We start from the raw sequence: 22,144 nt of genomic DNA on the forward strand, positions 1-22,144 counted from the left end.
AGGAAATCTGTTTTGCCATAGCGCTGTGAGCAGGGTTCGAACATGCGCGGGGAGACCCCATTGGATTTCAAGTCCAACGCCTTAACCATTCGGCCATCGCAGCTTGCTATGTTAAAACCAGGCCTTAACCAGTTGACTATCTGATTCTGTACATTTTACTTCAGTAAAGACGAGACTTTCTACTGAAGAGCCTATTTGAACTGTTTGTCAAGGAAAACATATTATGAGTACTTGAATCAAAGGACAAGTCCACGCATTAAGCACACTATCCATATCATGTCACCTAGGATATGTTAAAAATGAAAACTGGTTTGCCAGAGCGCTGTGAGCAGGGTTCGAACCTGCATGGGGAGACCACATTGGATTTCGAGTCCAACGCCTTAACCTCTCGGCCATCACAGCATCTACTTTTACCTACAGACCCTTAGCCAGTCCACTATCTTGTTCTGTCCAATTTATCTCTAAAGTGAGCAGATTATTGCTATTGAAGAGCCTACTTGAAACATTTGTCATGAAGACCACTTGAATCAAAGGACATGTCCAAGCATTATCCATATCAAGTCCCCAATGACATGTTACAAATAAAGACTGGATTGTCAAAGCGCTGCTCGCAGGGTTCAAACCTGCACTGAGCAACCCCAAAGGATTTTGAGTCCAACGATTTAACCATTCTGCAATCACAGCTTTCTAAGTTACCTCACACAAGGACAAAAGTATCCAAACTCAACTGCCTAGTTGAAAAGACAAAGTTTAAAAGAGCCTATTTGCAATTTTCTAAGCACTTCAATCGTGGGACGAGCACATAAAGTAAGGACAATTTAAATTCAAAGGAGATAGACCCAATTATTAAAGGTCTACTTTATCATCACCCAGTAAGCAGAGTTGAAAACTGTACAGGGAGAATATATTGGACTTCAATTACAATGCTTAAACCACTTAGCCATCACAGCAGTAGGAATCTAAGGAAATTGATGAGAAGAAAGCAGAAGTGGGCTATATGCTTCAAGCAAGTTAAGAACATGGGTGCAAATAAAGACTGGTTTGTCAAAGCGCTGTGAGCAGGGTTCGAACCTGCGCGGGGAGACACCATTGGACTTCAAGTCCAACGCAATTTACCACTCGGAAATCGCAGCTTGCTATGTTAAAAAACAGGCCTTAACCAGTCGGCTATCTGATTCTGTGCATTTTACTTCTGTAAAGACTAAACTTTCTACTGAAGAGCCTATTTGAACTGTTTGTCAAGGAAAAAATATTCCGAGCACTTGAATCAAAGGACAAGTCCATGCATTAAGCACACATTATCCATATCAAGTCTCCAATGTCATATTGCAAATAAAGACTGGTTTGACAAAGCGCTGTGAGCAGGGCTAGAATCTGCGCCGGGAGACCCCATTGGATTTAAAGTCCAACGCAATTTACCACTCAGCAATCGCAGCTTGCTATGTTGAAAACCAGGCCTTAACCAGTCGGCTATCTGATTCTGTACATTTTACTTCTGTAAAGACTTTCTACTGAAGAGCCTATTTGAACTGTTTGTCAAGGAAAATATATTCTGAGCACTTGAATCAAAGGACAAGTCCATGCATTAAGCACACAATATCCAAATCAAGTCTCCAATGACATGTTGCAAATAAAGACTGGTTTGTCAAAGCGCTGTGAGCAGGGTTCGAATCTGCGCGGGGAGACCCCATTGGATTTAAAGTCTAACGCAATTTACCACTCAGCAATCGCAGCTTGCTATGTTAAACACCAGCCGGCTATGTGATTCTGTACATTTTACTTCTGTAAAGACTAGACCTTCTACTGAAGAGCCTGTTTGAACTGTTTGTCAAGGAAAAAAATATTCTGAGCACTTGAATCAAAGGACAAGTCCATGCATTATCCATATCAAGCATCCAATGACATGTTGCAAATAAAGACTGGTTTGTCAAAGCACTGTGAGCAGGGTTCGAACCTGCGCGGGGAGACTACATTGGAGTTCAAGTCTAATTCCTTAACATCTCGGCCATCGTAACTTGCTAAGTTAAAAGCCAGGCCTTAACCAGTCGGCTATCTGATTCTGTACATTTTACTTCTCTAAAGACTAGACTTTCTACTGAAGAGCCTATTTGAACTGTTTGTCAAGGAAAACATATTCTGAGCACTTGAATCAAAGGACAAGTCCATGCATTAAGCACATTATCCATATCATGTCATCTCGGATAAGTTAAAAATGAAAACTGGTTTGCCATAGCGCTGTGAGCAGGGTTCGTACATGCGCGGGGAGACCCCATTGGATTTCAAGTCCAACGCAATTTACCACTCTGCAGCTTGCTATGTTAAAAACCAGCCGGCTATGTGATTCTGTACATTTTACTTCTGTAAAGACTAGACCTTCTCCTGAAGAGCCTGTTTGAACTGTTTGTCAAGGAAAAAAATATTCTGAGCACTTGAATCAAAGGACAAGTCCATGCATTAACCTGTTAATCCTACCCCCTACTTTTTCGAACATTCGGTGAAAAATCGCGCAACATTTCAGCGTCCTGCTACTCATGCCAGGTATATATTATATGCATATGATTAGTATGTGTGGATAGAAAACACTCTGACGTTTCTAAAACTGGTTAAATCACGGCTGTGACTATAACAGAACGTGCGTTTCATCGAAAAGCGCATTAAAATCTGATCACTGAAAAATGGAAAATATATCAATGCGCCACTTGCATGCATTGTTGAATGGAAACCAAATTACCTGGAGCCGAGATTGCAATTCCTACAGCTTCCACACTATGTCACCAGTCTTGTCATTTGCCTGGGCTTTGTTTCTTGGTCAAATGAACAAGAGACAGCCCATTTCTTCCGGTCTCCGAAAGTATGTTTTGGTTGAGAAATATCCGGACATTATTTCAAGACGTGGAGCTATTGAATATACATCGCCCTGTGATCAATTTGATAGATTATTAAAGTTTACTAATACCTGAAGTTGCATTACAAAAGTATTTCGAAGTGTTTTGTGAAAGTTTATCGTCAACTTTTTTAATAAAAAAAAATGACGTTACATTATGAAACGCAATTTTTTTTTGTTTATCACACAGTCTTCATAGATCGATATCTAGGCTATATATGGACCGATTTAATAAAAAAAAGACCCAATAGTGATGTTTATGGGACATCTAGGAGTGCCAACAAAGAAGATTGTCAAAGGTAATGAATGTTTTATATTTTATTTCTGCGTTTTGTGTAGCGCCGACTATGCTAATTATTTTGTTTACGTCCCCTGCGGGTCTTTTGGGGTGTTGCATGCTATCAGATAATAGCTTCTCATGCTTTCGCCGAAAAGCATTTTAAAAATCTGACTTGTTGGCTGGATTCACAACGAGTGTAGCTTTAATTCAGTACCCTGCATGTGTGTTTTAATGAACGTTTGAGTTTTAACGAGTGCTATTTAGCGTAGCGCATTTGCATTTCCAGATGTCTCGATGGGACGCCTGCGTGTCGGGTGGACGTAAGAGGATCCATATCGTGTCACCTCGGATATGTTAAAAATGAAAACTGGTTTGCCATAGCGCGGTGAGCAGGGTTCAAACCTGCGCTGGGAGACCACATTGGATTTTAAGTCCAACACATTAACCACTCAGCCATCGCAGCTTACTACGTTCAAAATCAGGCCTTAACTAGTCGGCTATCTGATTCTGTACATTTTACTTCTGTAAAAACTAGACTTTCTACTGAAGAGCCTATTTGAACTGTTTGTCAAGGAAAAAATATTCTGAGCACTTGAATCAAAGGACAAGTCCATGCATTAAGCACATTATCCATATCATGTCACCTAGGATATGTTAAAAATGAAAACTGGTTTGCCATAGCGCTGTGAGCAGGTTTCGAACCTGCGTGGGGAGACCCCATTGGATTTCAAGTCCAACGCAATTTACCAATTGGCAGCTTGCTACGTTAAAAACCAGCCGGCTATGTGATTCTATACATTTTACTTCTGTAAAGACTAGACCTTCTCCTGAAGAGCCTGTTTGTCAAGGAATTTTATTCTGACCACCTGAATCAAAGGACTAGTCCAGACAATATCCATATCAAGTCTCCAATGACATCTTGCAAATAAAGACTGGTTTGTAAAGCGCTGTGAGCAGGGTTCAGACCTGCGCGGGGAGACCCCATTGAATTTCAAGTCCAACGCCTTAACCACTCAGCCATCGCAGCTTGCTACGTTAAAAATCAGGCCTCAACCATTCGGCTATCTGATTCTGTACATTTTACTTCTGTAAAGACTAGACTTTCTACTGAAGAGCCTATTTGAACTGTTTGTCAAGGAAAAAATATTCTGAGCACTTGAATCAAAGGACAAGTCCATGCATTAAGCACATTATCCATATCATGTCACCCAGGATATGTTAAAAATGAAAACTGGTTTGCAATAGTGCTGTTCGAACCTGTGCAGGGAGACCCCATTGGATTTCAAGTCCAACGCCTTAACCACTCGGCCATCGGAGCTTGCTATGTTAAAAACTAGGCCATAACCAGTCAGCTATCTGATTCTGTACATTTTACTTCTGTAAAGACTTTCTACTGAAGAGCCTATTTGAACTGTTTGTCAAGGAAAAAATGTTCAGTAGAAGGTCTGAGCACTTGAATCAAAGGACAAGTCCATGCATTAAGCACTTCATCAATATCAAGTCACCAATGCTACAAATAAAGACTGGTTTGTCAATGTGCCGCGAGCAGTTTTAGAAACTGTACGGGGAGACTACAATGGAGAATATTTCCAATGTTCGAACCACTTGGCCATCGCAGCAGTAGCAATCTAAGGAAAGTGGCATTTTGATCAGGGTCTGCGTTGCATCACTGCCCTCGTGCAAGGCCTGTGCACACTGGTATCGTCACCACAATTTTGCTGCAGTGAATCCCTTCCCAGAGCTGCGCAGCAGCGTTGCACAGACATGCTTAGTAAATAATACAACCCTTTCTCTTCAGCTTGTTGTGAAGCCACAGGTCAGAGAATGCAAATACTACAACAGTGGCTGATGTTGGTGTTTGTATGCAAATGTCTTTATATCTAATTGAAAGACTAAGACTTTTTCCTTCTCATAAGCATTGAGAGAAACAGCCACATAGGCAGCCTATTTCTGTGTTAGTAGTTGGTACTGTATAATCACAGAGATAACATATATTTCAGTCTTGTCTCACGCGAACCTTAACTTTAGAAATATTAGTAGATAATAGCAGAATCTACTGCACAGCCAGAGCTGATTAGCTAGCAAAGGTGCTGGAGGCAAAAACTGGAGAAACAGGAAAAGGTCTGCACAGTTTAGAAATACTATTACAATCTATAATGAAAGATCAGAATTGTATTGATGTGAGCAAAACAAACAGTTTTCTTAAAATCGTGGGATTATTAAAACTATATTTTCGTCTGCACAATAAACAATAAATAAATACATTGTGACAGTTGTTAGTTGGTTAGCTAACTAGCGAATTTGAACCACATTATCATAGTCAAAACACCTCAATACAAGACCCTCTTATCTTAACATTCTCTTGCTCTCTATCTGTCTGTCTGTTTCTGTCTCTCTCATAAGATGATGAATGACATGCTTGGTGACACCATTGGCATGGAGACCACCAGCAGCCCAACCCTAGTAACCAGCATGCAGAAGCCTCTCCTCCTTCCCCATGGCAACGTCATTACCGCCTGCATTCCGAAGCTCACCCCAGTTCCTCTCCTCACTTCCACTACCCCACGCCCGTTCCCTCCGTCTCTACACCTTTGTCAGATCCCACCCCTGTCCGCTCCTCCCCTCCCACTCTACAGCCTAAACCCTGCCCTGCTCCGGTCCTGTCATATCCGTCGTCACTTCTGCTCCACCTCCCAGGGCTCCTCCATTTCCAACTTTCTTGCCCAGCAGCAGAGGCAAGATTAAGGAAAGCACATCCCTGCTCTAGGACTTCCTGAAGAGACAGGAGGAGCAGGTGCGGTGTGGCAGGGCGGAGGCCTGGTACTAGAGGGAGGTACTCATGGCTGGGTAGGATGAGTCCCTGGGTAGGATGACCACGGCTCTGGAGCTGAACTCCTCTCAACAGGACACAGTCATCGCCCTGGTACAGAGACTTTCCATGAGAGACAGGAAGTGACAGAGACATCACCCTGCTGCAGGGTTGTCACTAGCTTATATAGAACAAAGTCACAGGGCTCATTTGAGTGGTATGGCAAAAGCAGCAGACTCTAGTCGAGGAGTGAAGTCAGGGGAGGTGCATCTTAAACTGCTGAAAGTTGGACACTAAATGTGGTTTCCCAACAGCAAGGTTCAGGACGACGCACAAGACATTCTACAAACACCCCACAGGGCCGACTTCCCCATTATTTGCAAGAGTAAGCGACGCAGGTACAGAGGACAAAGAGCCGGATGCCTTGTCATGACCTGGAGAAGGCAAGTGGGAAAGCTGCCATTGCCGTCAATACTACTCGCCAACGTGCAATCATCGGACAATAAATTAGACGAGGTACGATCACGAATATCCTACCAACGGGACATCAAAATGTCAGGACCCGGTTACGAACCCGGGTCTCCGGAGTGAGAAACAGTCACTTAACCAACTGAGCCACGAATAGTCAGCAGAACCCAGAAGATGAGGCAGACACAGCAGTACTTGAGACGGTGTATTTAATGAAGTAAAAAGTGAAGTTCTTCAGGAAAACATGTAACTCCACAACCTCAAAAGGAATTCCACAAGAACAAAGGTAATCCTCCAAGACAAAAAGGTAAATCCACAAGGTGGAATGTATAGCACAAAAAGCCTCAAAAGATACTCAAAAACAAACAAGAACAAAAAACAGAATTCCACAAGAGAGTCCACCGGGATCATCACGAGTTCACAGAGTACTAGGGCTGGGTGCTAACATACAAACACAGAGCAAAGAACTGAGGACAACAAAGGGTTTAAATACAATCAGGGGAAACGAGGCACAGGTGCAAATAATAATGGGGATCAAGGGAAAACAAAAGGTCAAAAGGCACAATGGGGGCATCTAGTGACCAAAAACCGGAACAACCCTGGCCAATTCCTGACACAAAAACTGTAATATCCTACGTTTCACGGAATCGTGGCTGAATGACGACATGGATATTCAGCTAGCGGGATATATACTGCACCAGCAAGATAGAACAGCACACTCCGGTAAGACGAGGGGGGGGGGGACAGTCTATGCATATTTGTAAACAACAGCTGACTCACGAATTCTAAGGAAGTCTCTAGATTTTGCCCGCCTGAAGTAGAGTATATTGTGATAAATTGCAGGCCACACTACTTGCCTAGAGAGTTTTCAGCTATACTATTTGTGGCTGTTTATTTACCACCACAGACAGATGCTGGCACTAAGATCGCAGTCAGTCAGCTGTATAAGGAAATAAGCAAACAGGAAACCACTCACCCAGAGGCGGAGCTCCTAGTGGCCGGAGACTTTAATGCAGGGAAACTTAAATCAGTTCTACCAAATTTCTATCAACGTGTTAAATGTGCAACCAGAGGGAAATAAATTCTAGATCACCTGTACTCCACACACAGAGACGCGTACAGAGAGCTCTCCCTCTCCCTCCATTTGGTAAATCCCACCACAACTCTATTCTCCTGATTCCTGCTTACAAGCAAAAATGAAAGCAGGAAGCACCAGTGGTCAGATGATGCAGATGGTAAACTACAGGACTGTTTTGCTATCAAAGACTGGAACATGTTCCGGGATTCTTCCGATGGCATTGAGGAGTACACCACATCAGTCACTGGCTTTATCAATAAGTGCATCGAGGACGTCGTCCCCACAGTGACTGTAAATACATACCCCAACCAGAAGCCATGGATTACAGGCAACATTCGCACAGAGCTAAAGGGTAGAGCTGCCGCTTTCAAGGTGCGGAACTCTAACCCGGAAGCTTACAAGAAATCCTGCTATGCCCTGCGACAAACCATCAAACAGGCAAAGAGTCAATACAGGGCTAGGATTGAATCATACTACACCGTCTCTGACGCTCGTCTTATGTGGCAGGGCTTGCAAACTATTACAGACTACAAAGGGAAGCACAGCCACGAGCTGCCCAGTGACACAAGCCTACCAGATGAGCTAAGTTACTTCTATGCTCGCTTCGAGGCAAGCAACACTGAGACATGCATGAGAGCATCAGCTGTTCCGGACGACTGTGTGATCACGTTCTCTGTAGCCGATGTGACTAAAGACCTTTAAACAAGATAACATACACAAGGCTGCGGGGCCAGACAGATTACCAGGACATGTGCTCCGGGAATGTGCTGACCAATTGGCAGGTGTCTTCACTGACATTTTCAACATGTCCCTCATTGAGTCTGTAATACCAACATGTTACAAGCAGACCACCATAGTGGAAACCTGCATAAATGACTAAAGACCCGTAGCACTCACATCCATAACCATGAAGTGCTTTGAAAGGTTGGTAATGGCTCACATTAACACCATTATCCCAGAAACCGTAGACACACCCCAATTTGCATACCGCTCAAACAGATCTACAGATGATGCAATCTATATTGCACTCCACACTACCCTTTCCCACCTGGGCAAAAGGAACACATGTGACAATGCTATTCATTGACTACAGCTCAGCGTTCAACATCATGGTACCCCCAAAGCTTATCACTAAGCTAAGGATCCTGGGACTAAACACCTCCTGAGATCCTCAAAAGGTTCAACAGCTGCAACATCGAGAGCATCCTGACTGGTTGCATCACTGCCTGGCACGGCAATTGCTCGGCCTCTGACCGCAAGGCACTACACAGGGTAGTGCGTACGGCCCAGTACATCACTGTGGCTAAGCTGCCCCCCATCCAGGACCTCTACACCAGGCAGTGTCAGAGGAAGGCCCTAAAAATTGTGAAAGACCCCAGCCACCCCAGTCATAGACTGTTCTCTCTACTACCGCATGGCAAGTGGTACTGGAGTGCCGAGTCTATGACAAATAGTTTTCTCAACAGTTTTTACCCCCAAGCCATAAGACTCCTGAACAGGTAATCAAATGACTACCCGGACTATTTGTATTGTGTGCCCCCCCAACCCCTCTTTTTAAGCTGCTGCTACTCTCTGTTTATCATATATGCATAGTCACTTTAACTATACATTCATGTACATACTACATCAATTGAGCCAACCAACCAGTGCTCCCGCACATTGGCTAACCGGGCTATCTGCATTGTGTCCCACCCACCAACCGCCAACCCCTCTTTTACGCTACTGCTACTCTCTCTGTTCATCATATATGCATAGTCACTTTAACCATATCTACATGTACATACTACCTCAATCAGCCTGACTAACCGGTGTCTGTATGTAGCCTCACTACTTTTATAGCCTCGCTACTGTATATAGCCTGTCTTTTTACTGTTATTTTATTTCTTTACTTACCTACTGTTCACCTAACAAATTTTTTGCATTATTTATTAGAGCCTGTAAGTAAGCATTTCACTGTAAGGTCTACACCTGTTGTATTCGGCGCATGTGACAAATAAACTTTGATTTGATCACCATGCCCGTGACATTTGTTTATAAAAAAACATCTTTATATACTAAAAGATTTTACTGATTTTATTGACTTACAGTTCATATAAGAAAATCAGTCAATTGAAATAAATAATGCCCTAATCTATGGACTTCACATGACTGGGAATACAGATTGCATCTGTTGGGCACAGATACCTTAAAAAAGGTAGGGGCATGTTTTTTGAAAATCAGTCAGTATCTGGTGTGACCACCATTTGCCTCATGCAGCGTGACACATCGTCTTGGCATAGAGTTGAACAGGCTGTTGACTGTTGTACCAATGGCTGTGCAAAGTTGCTGGATATTGGCGGGAACTGGAACACGCTGTCTTACACGTCGATCCAGAGCATCTGTTGAGTTTGCAGGTCGTGGATGAACTGGGACATTTTCAACTTCCAGGAATTGTATACAGATCCTTGCGACATAGGGCCATGCATTATCATGCTGAAACAAGAGGTGATGGCGGTAGATGAATGGCACGACAATGGGCCTCAGAATCTCGTCACGTTATCTCTATGCATTCAAACTGCCATCGATAAAATGCTAATGTTTTTGTTGTTCCTAGCTTTTGACTTCCCATGCCATAACCCCACCTCCACCATGGGGCACTGTGTTCACAACGTTGACATCAGCAAAACACTTGCCAACACGACGCCATACATGCTGTCTGCCATCTGTCCTCTACAGTTGAAAGAGCACACTTCTCCAGCGTACCAGTGGCCATCGAAGGTGAGCATTTGCCCACTGAAGTTGGTTACGACGCCGAACTGCAGTCAGATCAAGACCCTGGTGAGGATGATGAGCACACAGAGATGGTTTCTGACAGTTTGTGCAGAAATTCTTTAGTTGTGCAAACCCACAGTTTCATCAGCTGTCCAGATGGCTTGTCTCAGACCATCCCACAGTTGAAGAAGCCAGATGTGGAGGTCCTTGGCTGGCGTGGTTACATGTGGTCTGCGGTTGTGAGGCCAGTTGGACGTACTACCACATTTTCTGGAACGACTTAAGGCAGCTTATGGTGGAGAAATGTACATTACATTTTCTGGCAAGAGCTCTGGTGGACATTCCTGCAGTCAGCATGCCAATTGCAGACATCTGGCATTGTGTTGTGTGACAAACTGCACATTTTAGAGTGGCCTTTTATTGTTCCCAGCACAAGGTCCACCTGTGTAATGATCATGCTGTTTAATCATATTCTTGATATGTCACACCTTTTAGATGGATGGATTATCTTGGTGAAGAAGAAATGCTCACTAACAGGGATGTAAACAAATTTGTGAACACAATTTGAGATAAATAAGCTTTTTGTGCATATGGAACATTTCTGGGAACTTTTATTTCAGCTCATGAAACGTGATTAACACTTTACATGTTGCATTTATATTTTTGTTCGGTATATTATCATACACTCACAAACTGAAATCATGTGTTACACAAATAATGTATGACATTCATGTATTTGGTCTCATTTGCATGGTCAAACAAAAACAACTTAATGATTGGTTGAAAATAGATCCCTCCACAATGCAGGCGATGGCTGAAGATGGTAAAATGGAACTTGCAGTCAAACTTCATGACCTTAGATCACGAGTTTTGTAAAGTTTATGCTGTGGACATGTAGGTGCAAGTCTGGTTATTTTTTACCCCATAATGCAACACACTTTGAAAGGTAGTGACCGACTTGACAAAACTGATCTGCTTGAACTCGCGCATTAACTGTACAGTTTAGGCCATTCAATTAAAAAGTATTGTTGAATTTTAAAATAAGCAATGGGAGAGGAAACGGAGAGAGACATATCGATCTCCATCCAGTGGAGATTTTTTTTAAAGGGGCGGCTAGATGCTGGAGCATCATGGGACGTCAGAGGGCGTTTGTAAGAGCCATACTCGTTGTGGTGAGTCTGGGAGCTCTCTTTCTCTCTCTTGGAGCATGGACAGCACTGGGACTGGAAGACAGAGGAGGAAAAGGAGAAGAGTCCAGGGGAAGCAGAGCCACTGTCACCAACAAGACAGCTTGATTAACACTTTTTTTGTGGAGCCGGTGCTGAGAGCCACGGCCAGAGGGGCCCCGTCGGGCTACTTAGAAGAGTAGCAGCCCTCTCAGTAGCAGACTGGACCTCTCTGGATAGCAGAGGTCCTGTCTGGCCGCTTCGGTGCTCCGCCCCCACTTCTTGGGGCTTCTGATCAGGCTGGGGTTGGGTGCTGCAGATGGGGTGGACTGGGTCGTGGAGTTCCTGGAACCTGGGGTGTAATGGGAGGTTGTGGATAACGGGGTGAGTGGGGCTGGGTGCCAGGGTGGCTGCAGTGAATGTATTTAATCCATTTTAGAATACGGCTGTAGCGTAACAAAATGTGGAAAAAGTCAAGGGGTCTGAATACTCTTCCGAATGCACTTCATCTAACTGTTTTAAGGGATAGACCTTCGGTTAGAGTTAAGGTTAAGGTTTAGTGTTTTTTTTCTGTAAAAAAAACTTGCTCTCTTGCTCCTCGCCGTGGCCATCTGCAGGTACTGCATACCTCTTTCAATACACTCACTGGGCTCACAATCTGAGTAGCAACTGCGTCAGATCTACAAATCACCATTAGCTGCTAAGCAATGAGCTACACCCATCCACTTGGTTTGCAACTCAGTGGACCTGTGCACCATACGCTCTATTTTATGCCTACGATCAAACAGATGTTGACCCATATCAAATTACAAAAAAATCCTAAACCGCCTGTTTAAATTCGTCATATCTTGAAGAAAAAATATGTACATGCGTATTGATTACGTTTTGCACCTTTTTCTGAAAATAATATTGATAACCATGACCAGAAAATGTTGCATTTATGATGGGTAGGCGCCAGCCATTTCAGTCACCACAATGTGCAGCCAGGAGAGCAGTGCTAGTGCTCACCAAGTCGCCATAACCTGGTAATATCAGAGCAACCTGAATTGAAAATGTTTATGGTTCAAATAAATTATTTTATGGGCAAAAAACCCAATTCATCTCCATTCTTCATTGGGATAATTTATAACAAAACCTTTTGATATAGCCAATCATTTCAATGACTATTTCACCAGTAAAGTGGACAAACTTGTTAGTGAAATGACAACATTGACCAGTGAACCATCATATTTGATTAATAATTTGATTAATAACGAAAGAGAAGGATTTGCTGTTTGAATTTGGTCAAGTTTGTGTGGAAGAGGGGGAAGCAGGGTTGTTATTCATTAATAATGATGAGCCAGCAGGTATAGACAACCTAGATGGGACACTATTGAGAATAGTAGCAGACTGTATTGCCACCCCTATTTGCCACATCTTTAATAACCAAAGCCTAAAGGAGTGTGTGTGTCCACAGGCATGGAAGAAGCTAAAGTTATTCAACTATCTAAAAATAGTAAAGCACCCTTTACTGGCTCTAACAGCAGCCCAATCAGTTTGCTACCTGTTCTTAGTAAACTGATGGAGAGAATTGTGTTTGAACAAATACAATGCTATTTTAAAGAACAAGTGAACTACTGCCGTTCAGCATGCATATAGCAGCTCCTGTTTTATTTGTGACTTGTGGTAATTCTGTGGTTCTAAATCAATAGTTGTTTAGTAGTCTGAAAATGTCAGAAACATTTTGTTTGTTGCATGCAATATGTTTTGTGAACTTCACTGAACAGATTGTACTCTCCGATTTTGTAATGAAACAAATGTGTGGTTGACAGAGATGGTAGCCTCGCTTCGAGTCCTTAGGAAACTATGCAGTATTTAGCTTTTTTTCATGTATTATTTCTTACTTTGTTACCCCAGGAAATCTTCAGTCTTTATTACATACAGCCAGGAAGAACTATTGGATATAAGAGCGAGGTCCTGGTCAGGCTCCGTAGACGTGCACGTCGCCCACCACTCCCAAGTATACAACTCGCCAATGTCCAGTCTCTTGACAACAAGGTAGATGAAATTCGAGCAAAGGTTGCCTTCCAGAGAGACATCAGTGATTGTAACATTCTCTGTTTCACGGAAACATTGCTCTCTCTGGATATGTTGTCGGAATCGGTTCAGCCACTAGCTGGTAGACGAGAGCAGGATCTTCCATTACAAATGAGCACTAACCTTGGTCATTTTCCTATAATTGTCAAAAAAAGACAACACCAAAGTAGCAAAGAACTTAAATAATCATGCCACGGTTTTCTTATTTTTTCCAGCAAGGCTTTCAAGAGCAAGGCTCTGTGTAGAAATGCATTTGGCATCAAGACCACCAGTGGTGAGTGTTCAGATCATTCCTGACCTTGTCCTAGCTGCAACAGCTCTTCACAACTTCAAAAGGTCGCAGAAGAGCACACAACAGGTGTACTCAACCCCAGAATTGGACAGGGAGGAAGTGGGGAGTGGAGTGGTGGTGCCTGGCCAGTGGCGCTCCGAGGCTCCTACATTCCATGCTGCATATCAGGGTAGATTCCAGCAATAACTACGCCAGGGGAGGCAAGAATGTCAGAGACGAGAACAAGGACTACTTCAACTTGCCGGAGGGTGGATTCAACTTGCAGTGGAACCTTTTCCAATAATCAGTTACATTTTAACACCATCTTGCTGTAGCCCTAATTATTCAGAAACTAGTATGTCAACTTTGTTACCTATATCGATTAAAATATATTGAATTCCATCTCATGCATTATTATTATTTCTTTGTACTTAACATCGTAAAAATAAAAAGTAAAGAGTAATGAGTCAGCACTGTAGGTTAATTGATTTAATAAATAATGTATGCACAAAAAATACATTAACATCAAACATGGCAAGCTGGGGACATGCTGTCGGAGTCCATACAGCCAATGTGATCTTCAGTGTATCACCCCGACTGGAATAAACATCTCTCCGGTAAGAAGAAGGGTGGGGGTGTATGTTTCATTTCATTATTAATGACTCATGGGGTAATTGAAACAACATACAAGAACTCAAGTCCTTTTGTTCACATAACCTCGAATTCCTCACAATCCAATGCCGACCGTATTATCTCTCAAGAGAACTCTCCTCTTGAGAGAATGCTGCCACCCCCGTGCTTCATAGATGGTGTTCTTCGGCTTGCAAGATCCCCACCCTTTTTCCTCCAAACATAATGATGGTCATTGTGGCCAAACAGTTCTATTTTTGTTTCATCATTCCAGAGGACATTTCTCCAAAAAGTACTATCTTTGTCCCCATGTGCAGTTGCAAACCGTAGTCTGGCTTTTTTTATGGCGGTTTTGTAGCAGTGGCTTCTTCCTTGCTGAGCGGCCTTTCAGGTTATGTCGATATAGGACTTGTTTTACTCTGGATATAGATACTTTTGTACCTGTTTCCTCCAACATCTTCACACTCTCCTTTGCATTTGTTCTGGGATTGATTTGCACTTTTCACACCAAAGTACGTTAATCTCAGAACGCTTCTCCTTCCTGAGTGGTATGACAGCTGCGTGGTCCTGTGGTGTTTATACTTGCACACTATTGTTTGTACAGATGAACGTGGTAACTTCAGGCATTTGGAAATTGCTCCCAAGGATGAACCAGACTTGTGGAGGTCTACATTTCTTTTCTGATGTCTTGGCTGATTTCTTTTGATTTTCCCATGATGTCAATCAAAGAGGCAGTGAGTTTGAAGGTAGGTCTAGAAATATATCCACTATCACACCTCCAATTGACTCAAATGATGTCAATTAGCCTATCAGAAGCTTCTAAAGCCATGACATAATTTTCTGGAATTTTCCAAGCTGTTTAAAGGCACAGTCAACTTAGTGTATGTAACCTTCTGGCCCACTGGAATTGTGATACAGTGAATTATAAGTGAAATAATCTGTCTGTAATCAATTGTAGGAAAACTTATTGTGTCATGCACAAAGTAGATGTCCAAACCGACTTGCCAAAACTATAGTTTGTTAACAAGACATTTGTGGAGTGGTTGAAAAATGAGTTTTAATGACTCCAACCACATGTTTCTTCTGCTCCGGCGCCATTTTACTATCAATACAAGAATAAATCAGTCAGTGAATTTGAACCAAGCAAGCAGATAAATCGTTCATTTTACATCTTGCCTGCATCTTGTCTAGGTTACTGTAGGCTATCTGAAATGAGATGTATGCCGATCAGGGGCTGTAGGCTACCTGCATCTATCTAACCAAACTATGGCAAAGTTTAATTACAATATAATCCCAGATTTTTGTAAGTAGGCCTAGCCTATTCCTATTGAAATGACAAGTCAATCTCGAAAATTGGCCATTTATAACGGTTTGTAGTCTTAAAATCTGGCACACAATAAAGTCACAAATGCCAGAAATTTGCCGAACATTCATTTTAAAATTTTGTCCAAGTATTTCTTTTACAGAGACTTCGAGATCCTCTGTCCAACTTTCATCGCTCAAACAAACTCCTGTCGGATGTATCTATAGTTATGCACATGTCATAAGGTTTTATTTACAATCACAGCAGTTAAATCAACATTAATTGTTTGAAAATTATCTGGGGTGTTTAATGAGGAAGAATTATAATTTAAATTCCTTTGTTTGTCAAGTTATCTTTCAAGAATGATTGTTTTGATGGAAAACCGTATTTTGCTTCTTCTGTCGTTACAAGTTATGTTGATATTCCTTCTTTATTCGCTCGATAACGTTATGGGGAAAGGGTTTATTGGCTAAATGAGGCAACTCCTCGCTTACAGGCCTTGTGGTCCAGTGTTGAGTGGTATTTGGCCTAGACATTTCAGCGAGACCTGTCAACCCTTTCGTCAATGGCTACAACGGCTAAATTACTTCCGAACAAGGAGGGTCCACGGGGCTCCTCACATATAGAATGAGTAAAAAAATCTATAGCCTCTCCCCTTGTGGCTCATATAAAATCACATGAACACTTTCACTTTCCAAACATCACTTGAAGTGTACTTCCGTGCTTGCGGGATATCTATTATATCTTCGAAAATAACTTTAATAACAACTTGTTGGCCTACAGTTGAAAATGTTTTCATTACGTCCTCTACGTCCTTCTTCCAAACGCGCATCTATCGGTATGTGCATTCGTCTGAATGAATCAATCCGCCCGGGGCCTGTATTGAAATGTAAATAGACTACATAATGTCAATCATACTTTCATTTTTCAGTGTATATATATGCAACCCAATATGAACCGGATCGTTCATTATTAAACTATTAATAATATTCAATGACCTGGTAAATATTAGATTTCTTTCGACAAAGGAAACTGTATTGAAGAGTTGCAGTTGCATCGGCGCCAATGGAGCCGTTGGATTTTCTGACAGATGAGGAGTTACTGCGGTTTTTCCACTGTAGTAGGACAGAGATGTCGTGCATGGAGCAACCACACACATTTCTTAACCAGCTCCGACAAGGTGAGAGCAGTAGTCTGGACTGCTAAATTTCTATACACACACCCGCCCACTCAGTTTAAGCAAGCAGCACTAAACTACTATTACATCCTACCAACCACGGACCCACGCCGACGTCTTTTAGATGTTTTTTTTGTCCGTTTTGTCCCCTTTTTAATTGGAGAGGGGGTCTGGATTGGACTAAATCGGAACCAATCACAGACGTCAATGTTTGGTTCAAATTTGTTCCGGTCTGTACTGGCCTTGATTTCAACTTCCACAGACATCTAGTCAGGGCAGGCCGTTATTTGGCCTAAACATAGACGTCTACAATTGGTTCAGATTTGGTCCTGTCCGGGTTTGGCCCAAACATTGACAGATGTCTATGATAGGTTGAGAAATCTGAACCAATCATAGACATCTATGTTTCACAGGTTTGGACAGCACAGTGCAGTAATGTAGAGCACAGCAGAGTACAGTACAGTAAATAAAAGTAAAGAACTAATCTGTACTCTACTGAATTAAACTCTACTCTACTGTACTCTAATGTATTAAACTCTACTGTACTTTACTGTTCTCAACTGTACTCTACTGAAGTAAACTATACTGTACTGTATCGTACTGTGCTCTACTATACTCTACTGAATAAAACCCTGATTAAACTGTGTAACAAAACAAATTGTAGTCTACAGAATTGATTTGGTAAAATTATTTATCCTATTTTGTACTAACACCAGTTACTGTCCTATTGCTAGCAAGTAACAGGTCTCAGAATGTTATTGTATGAGTGGAAATTGGAGTTGATGATCATTGATTCATAAGGCCTGATGTGTGTCCATAAATTCCTGCCTGTCACAGGAACTTATTGAGGTGGTGGTTGCTTCTAGAGAATCAAGTCTATCACTCCACTCCAGCATTAATTTGACAACCCTCACAAATTGGACCATAATTCTGTATTTGACCCCTCCTGCAGAAGCTGATTGGGATGAGGAGTAAGGAGGTGAGGGAGAAGGGTGTGTACCAGGTGTTGGACTGGGTGGAGGCAAAGACTCCCAACAGCATCAAGGTGTTCTGGAAATGTGTGTTCAGGGATCACCTCCTGCAGCAGTACCCCACGTTACGCCTGCTCCGAAACCGCCTGCTGGACGGTCAGTTCTGGAGTCTTCACTCTTATTATTGTATTATTATGGCATTCGTTTGTATAAGTTAATATCAGTATATAATTCTAATTCCTAGTTTAATATAAATGTAGCCACAATGGTGGATACTTAGACGTTGAGGTTCAATGCCCTGTCAAATGTATATTCTAATTGTTTAAATTAGTTGTAAATTATTTAGGTTGCATGGTTTACTAAATGTTGCCTCCAATCCCATGCAGGGTCATTCACATTCTATGAGAAACTGCCAAAGAAGGTGGAGAAGGAAGAGGAGGAGGAGGATAAAAAGAAGGCTTCAGAGGAAGTAGAAGAGGAGAAGACAAGAAGGAAAAATAGGAAACAGAAAGAGAGAAGTGAGAGTGCTGAGGAGGAGCAGCCCAGCACATCCACCAGTCCAATCCCAGTCAGAAGAGGAAAGTCCAGAGTCCGACCAACTGTGAGTCCCAGGATTCATGCTGCCTTCTGGGAAAGAGGAGGACTTGAGTCAAAAAAGTCTAAAGTCCCTCTGTAACGTGTTTGGGGGGTGAAATATGTTTATTTTTAATTTCAAGTCACATCTTAATGTTTGTCCGGAATGTGTCCCTGTCATGGGAAATTTACAATTCCTATATGTGTTCATTAAGGGCAGAGAAAGCTTGTTGGACACTAAGATATCTTTGTTGTAGAGTGTTTAACACAAAATCCGGGGAGGGGCCAGTTGAGTGTAAAACTGTATCATTTGCATATAAATGGATGAGTGAGCTATGTTGTTGATGTAAATTGAGAAGAGCGTGGGACCTAGGATCGAGCCTTGGAAACATCCTTGGTGACAGGCAGTGGCAGAGACAGCAGATGTTCTAACTTAATACACTGCACTCGTTGAGGTCATTAGCAAACCAGGCTAAAGACCCCTCAGAGACACCAATACTCCTTAGCCGGTCTACAAGAATGGAATGGTCTACCATATCAAAAGCTTTGGCCAAGTCAATAAAAATAGCAGCACAACATTCCTTTGAATAAGGGCAATGGTTGCAGTGACACATCCATAACCTGAGCGGAAACCAGATTGCATACCAGAGAGAATACTACAGACATCAAGAAAGCCAGTCAGTTGATTATTGACAAGCATTTCCAACATTTTTGAAAAACAGGGCAAAAATAGAAATAGTTGGGATCAGCTTGAGCTCCCCTTTTAAATAAAGGACTAACCGTGGCTGTCTTCCAAGCAATGGGAACCTCCCCAGAGAGGAGAGACAGGATAAAAAGGTCAGAGATAGGCTTGGCGATGATAGGGGCAGCAACCTTAAAGAAGAAAGGGTCTAAACCATCTGATATGTTTTTTGGGGTCAAGTTTAAGGAGCTGCTTTAGCACCTCGGCCTCAGTGACCACTTGCAGGGAGAAACTTTGTAGCGGGGCAAGGGAAAAAGAGAGAGATTGGGGCTAGTCGCATTAGAAGGGGTGGGAGATGAGGAAATGTTGGACGGGCAAGGAGGTATGGCTGAGTCAAATAGGAATCCGGACTTAATGAAGTGGTGATTAAAGAGTTCAGCCATGTGCTTCTTGTCAGTAACAACTAAATCATCAACTTTAAGGGACATGGGCAGCTGTGAGGAGGGTTTATTCTCCAGGTCTTCAACCTGTCTAGGCCTGGGGTTTTGCTAGCGGGGCGCTAAATACAAATCAACAGAAATCTCATAAATCTAATTTCTCAAACATACAAGTATTAGGCACCATTTTAAAGATAAAAGTATCCTTAATCCAGCCACAGTGTCTGATTTAAAAAATGCTTTACAGCGAAAGCTCCACAAACGATTATGTTAGGTCACCACCAACTCACAGAAAAACCCAGCCATTTTTCCAGCCAAAGAGAGGAGTCACAAAAAGCACAAATAGAGATCAAATTAATCACTAACCTTTGATGATCTTCATCAGATGACACTCATAGGACTTCATGTTACACAATACATGTATGTTTTGTTCGGTAAAGTTCATATGTATATCCCAAAATCTTATTTTCCAAAACATGCAGTGATATTGCAGAGAGCCACATGAATTCACAGAAATACTCATTATAAATGTTGATGAAAATTCAAGTGTTATGCATGGAACTTTAGATACACTTCTGCTTAATGCAACCGCTGTGTCAGATTTCAAAACAACTTTACGGAAAAAGCATAATCTGAGAAAGGCACTCAGTGCCCAAACCAGCCAAAAGAAATATCCGCCATGTTGCGCAGTCAACATTAGTCATAAATAGCATTATAAATATTCACTTACCTTTGATGATCTTCATCAGAATTCACTCCCAGGAATCGCAGTTCCACAATAAATGTTTGTTTTGTTTGATAATGTCCATCATTTATGTCCAAATAGCTTATTTTTATCCAAAGCTCGTTCAGGTCCAGTCGGACGAAAAGTTCAAAAAGTTATATTACAAGTCGAAGAAACTTGTCAAACTAAGTATAGAATCAATCTTTAGGATGTTTTTATCATAAATGTTCAATAATGTTCCAACCGGAGAATTCCATTGTCTGTAGAAAAGTAATGGAACGAGAGATCATGTGAAATGCGCGTGGCTGAGAACAAGGCTGCTGGCAAACCCCTTAGTCAAACAGCTCCCATCCGGCCCCCCTTCACAGGAGAAGCATGAAACAACGTTCTAAAGATGGTTGACATCTAGTGGAAGCCTTAGGAAGTGCAAAATAACACATATCCCACTGTGAATTCGATAGGGGCTGAATTCAAAAACTACAAACTTCAGATTTCCCACTTCCTGTTTGGATTTTTTCTCAGGTTTTTGCCTGCCATATGAGTTATGTTATACTCACAAACGTCAGAGTGTTTTCTATCCAATAATAATAAAATGCATATATTAGCATTTGGGACTGAGTAGGAGGCAGTTCACTCTGGGCACACTATTCATCCAAAAGTGAACATGCTGCCCCCTATCCCAAAGAAGTTAACCGTTTTCCAGAACTTCTTGGGGTTAGACCCACAGAGTGAGAACTGCTCCTTAAAGTAACTAACTTTGGCTTTCCGGATAGCCTGCGGGCACTTATTTCTCATTTGCCTGAACGAGAGCCAGTCAGCCTGAGTATGCATGTGCCGTGCCTTTCACCAAATGCAAGCATCTTCGACACAAGGGATCAAGCTGATTCTATACCAATTTACAGAGGCCAGGTCATGAAGGAAGGCTTGCTCATTAAAGTTTTTATCAAGAGTCTATGACAAATCAGGACAGGTTGTTTCACTGAGCAGCCATTACGAACACAGGCTGTAAAACAGTGGTCACTAAGGTCATTACAGAAAACACCAGACTGGTACCTATCAGGACTATTTCTGAGGATAACATTGAGGAGAGAAGCATTTTCTGGGTGTTTGGAGTCATACCTTGTAGGATTGGTGATAATCTGATAAATATTTAGGGAGTCCCATTGCTTTAGGACTTGGTCAGGTGGTTTAAGCATGCCCCAGTTTTTGACACCTTGCAGGACAAATTCAGACTTAGTGTAAGGGGCCAGGAGAGAGCATAGGGCAGGTAGGGTACAAGCCGGTGCTGATGGAGGATGATAAAACCCTGCAACAGTCATCGAAGAGCTATTTTAAAGTGTAATGCTTAAAACCAGCAAATCTAATTGTTTGGGGAGAGACAACTGAGCACTGAAGGTGATCCTTGGTAAAGATTGCCACTCCCCCACCTTTGGAAGATCTGTCTTGCCGAAAACGGTTATAGCCAGAAAGGTTAACGTCAGTATTCAAAACACTCTTTCTTAACCACATCTCAGTCATGACCAACACATCTGGATTGGAGCTGTGAACCCACACTTTCAATGGACCATTTTAGGTAATAAGCTTCTTGTGTTAACGTGCAGAAAACCCAACCTTTACGAGAGCAGAAATCAGTGAAGCAGATATCAGAGCACAGGTCAGAATTGGGATTAGGAACAGTAGATGGGCCAGGGTGTACATGCACATTTCCAGATGTCATCAACAGTAATTCAATCAAGGCACGGCAGAGGACAGGGAGAGCTCTGCAGTGTTGATTTATGATCACCCCGCTCCTCCGCTCTCTCCACTGGCTTCCAGTTGAAGCTCGCATCCGCTACAAGACCATGGTGCTTGCCTACGGAGCTGT

General features: G+C 42.3%; 1 protein-coding gene and 2 non-coding genes across 4 annotated transcripts in view; all 3 read right to left on the minus strand.

Annotated features, from left to right (window-relative positions):
- Positions 1 to 22,144, minus strand: part of LOC118384359 (nuclear body protein SP140-like protein) — a 241,315-nt gene that overhangs the window by 160,248 nt on the left and 58,923 nt on the right. The gene's annotated exons all lie outside the window — the stretch shown is intronic.
- trnas-uga (transfer RNA serine (anticodon UGA)) lies at positions 22 to 103 on the minus strand. Its single transcript has one exon. It is a non-coding gene; the product is annotated as a tRNA-Ser (tRNA).
- trnas-cga (transfer RNA serine (anticodon CGA)) lies at positions 321 to 402 on the minus strand. The gene has a single exon. It is a non-coding gene; the product is annotated as a tRNA-Ser (tRNA).

The sequence above is a fragment of the Oncorhynchus keta genome, chromosome 5, assembly GCF_023373465.1.
Source record: "Oncorhynchus keta strain PuntledgeMale-10-30-2019 chromosome 5, Oket_V2, whole genome shotgun sequence".
NCBI classification, from domain to species: Eukaryota; Metazoa; Chordata; class Actinopteri; order Salmoniformes; family Salmonidae; genus Oncorhynchus; species Oncorhynchus keta.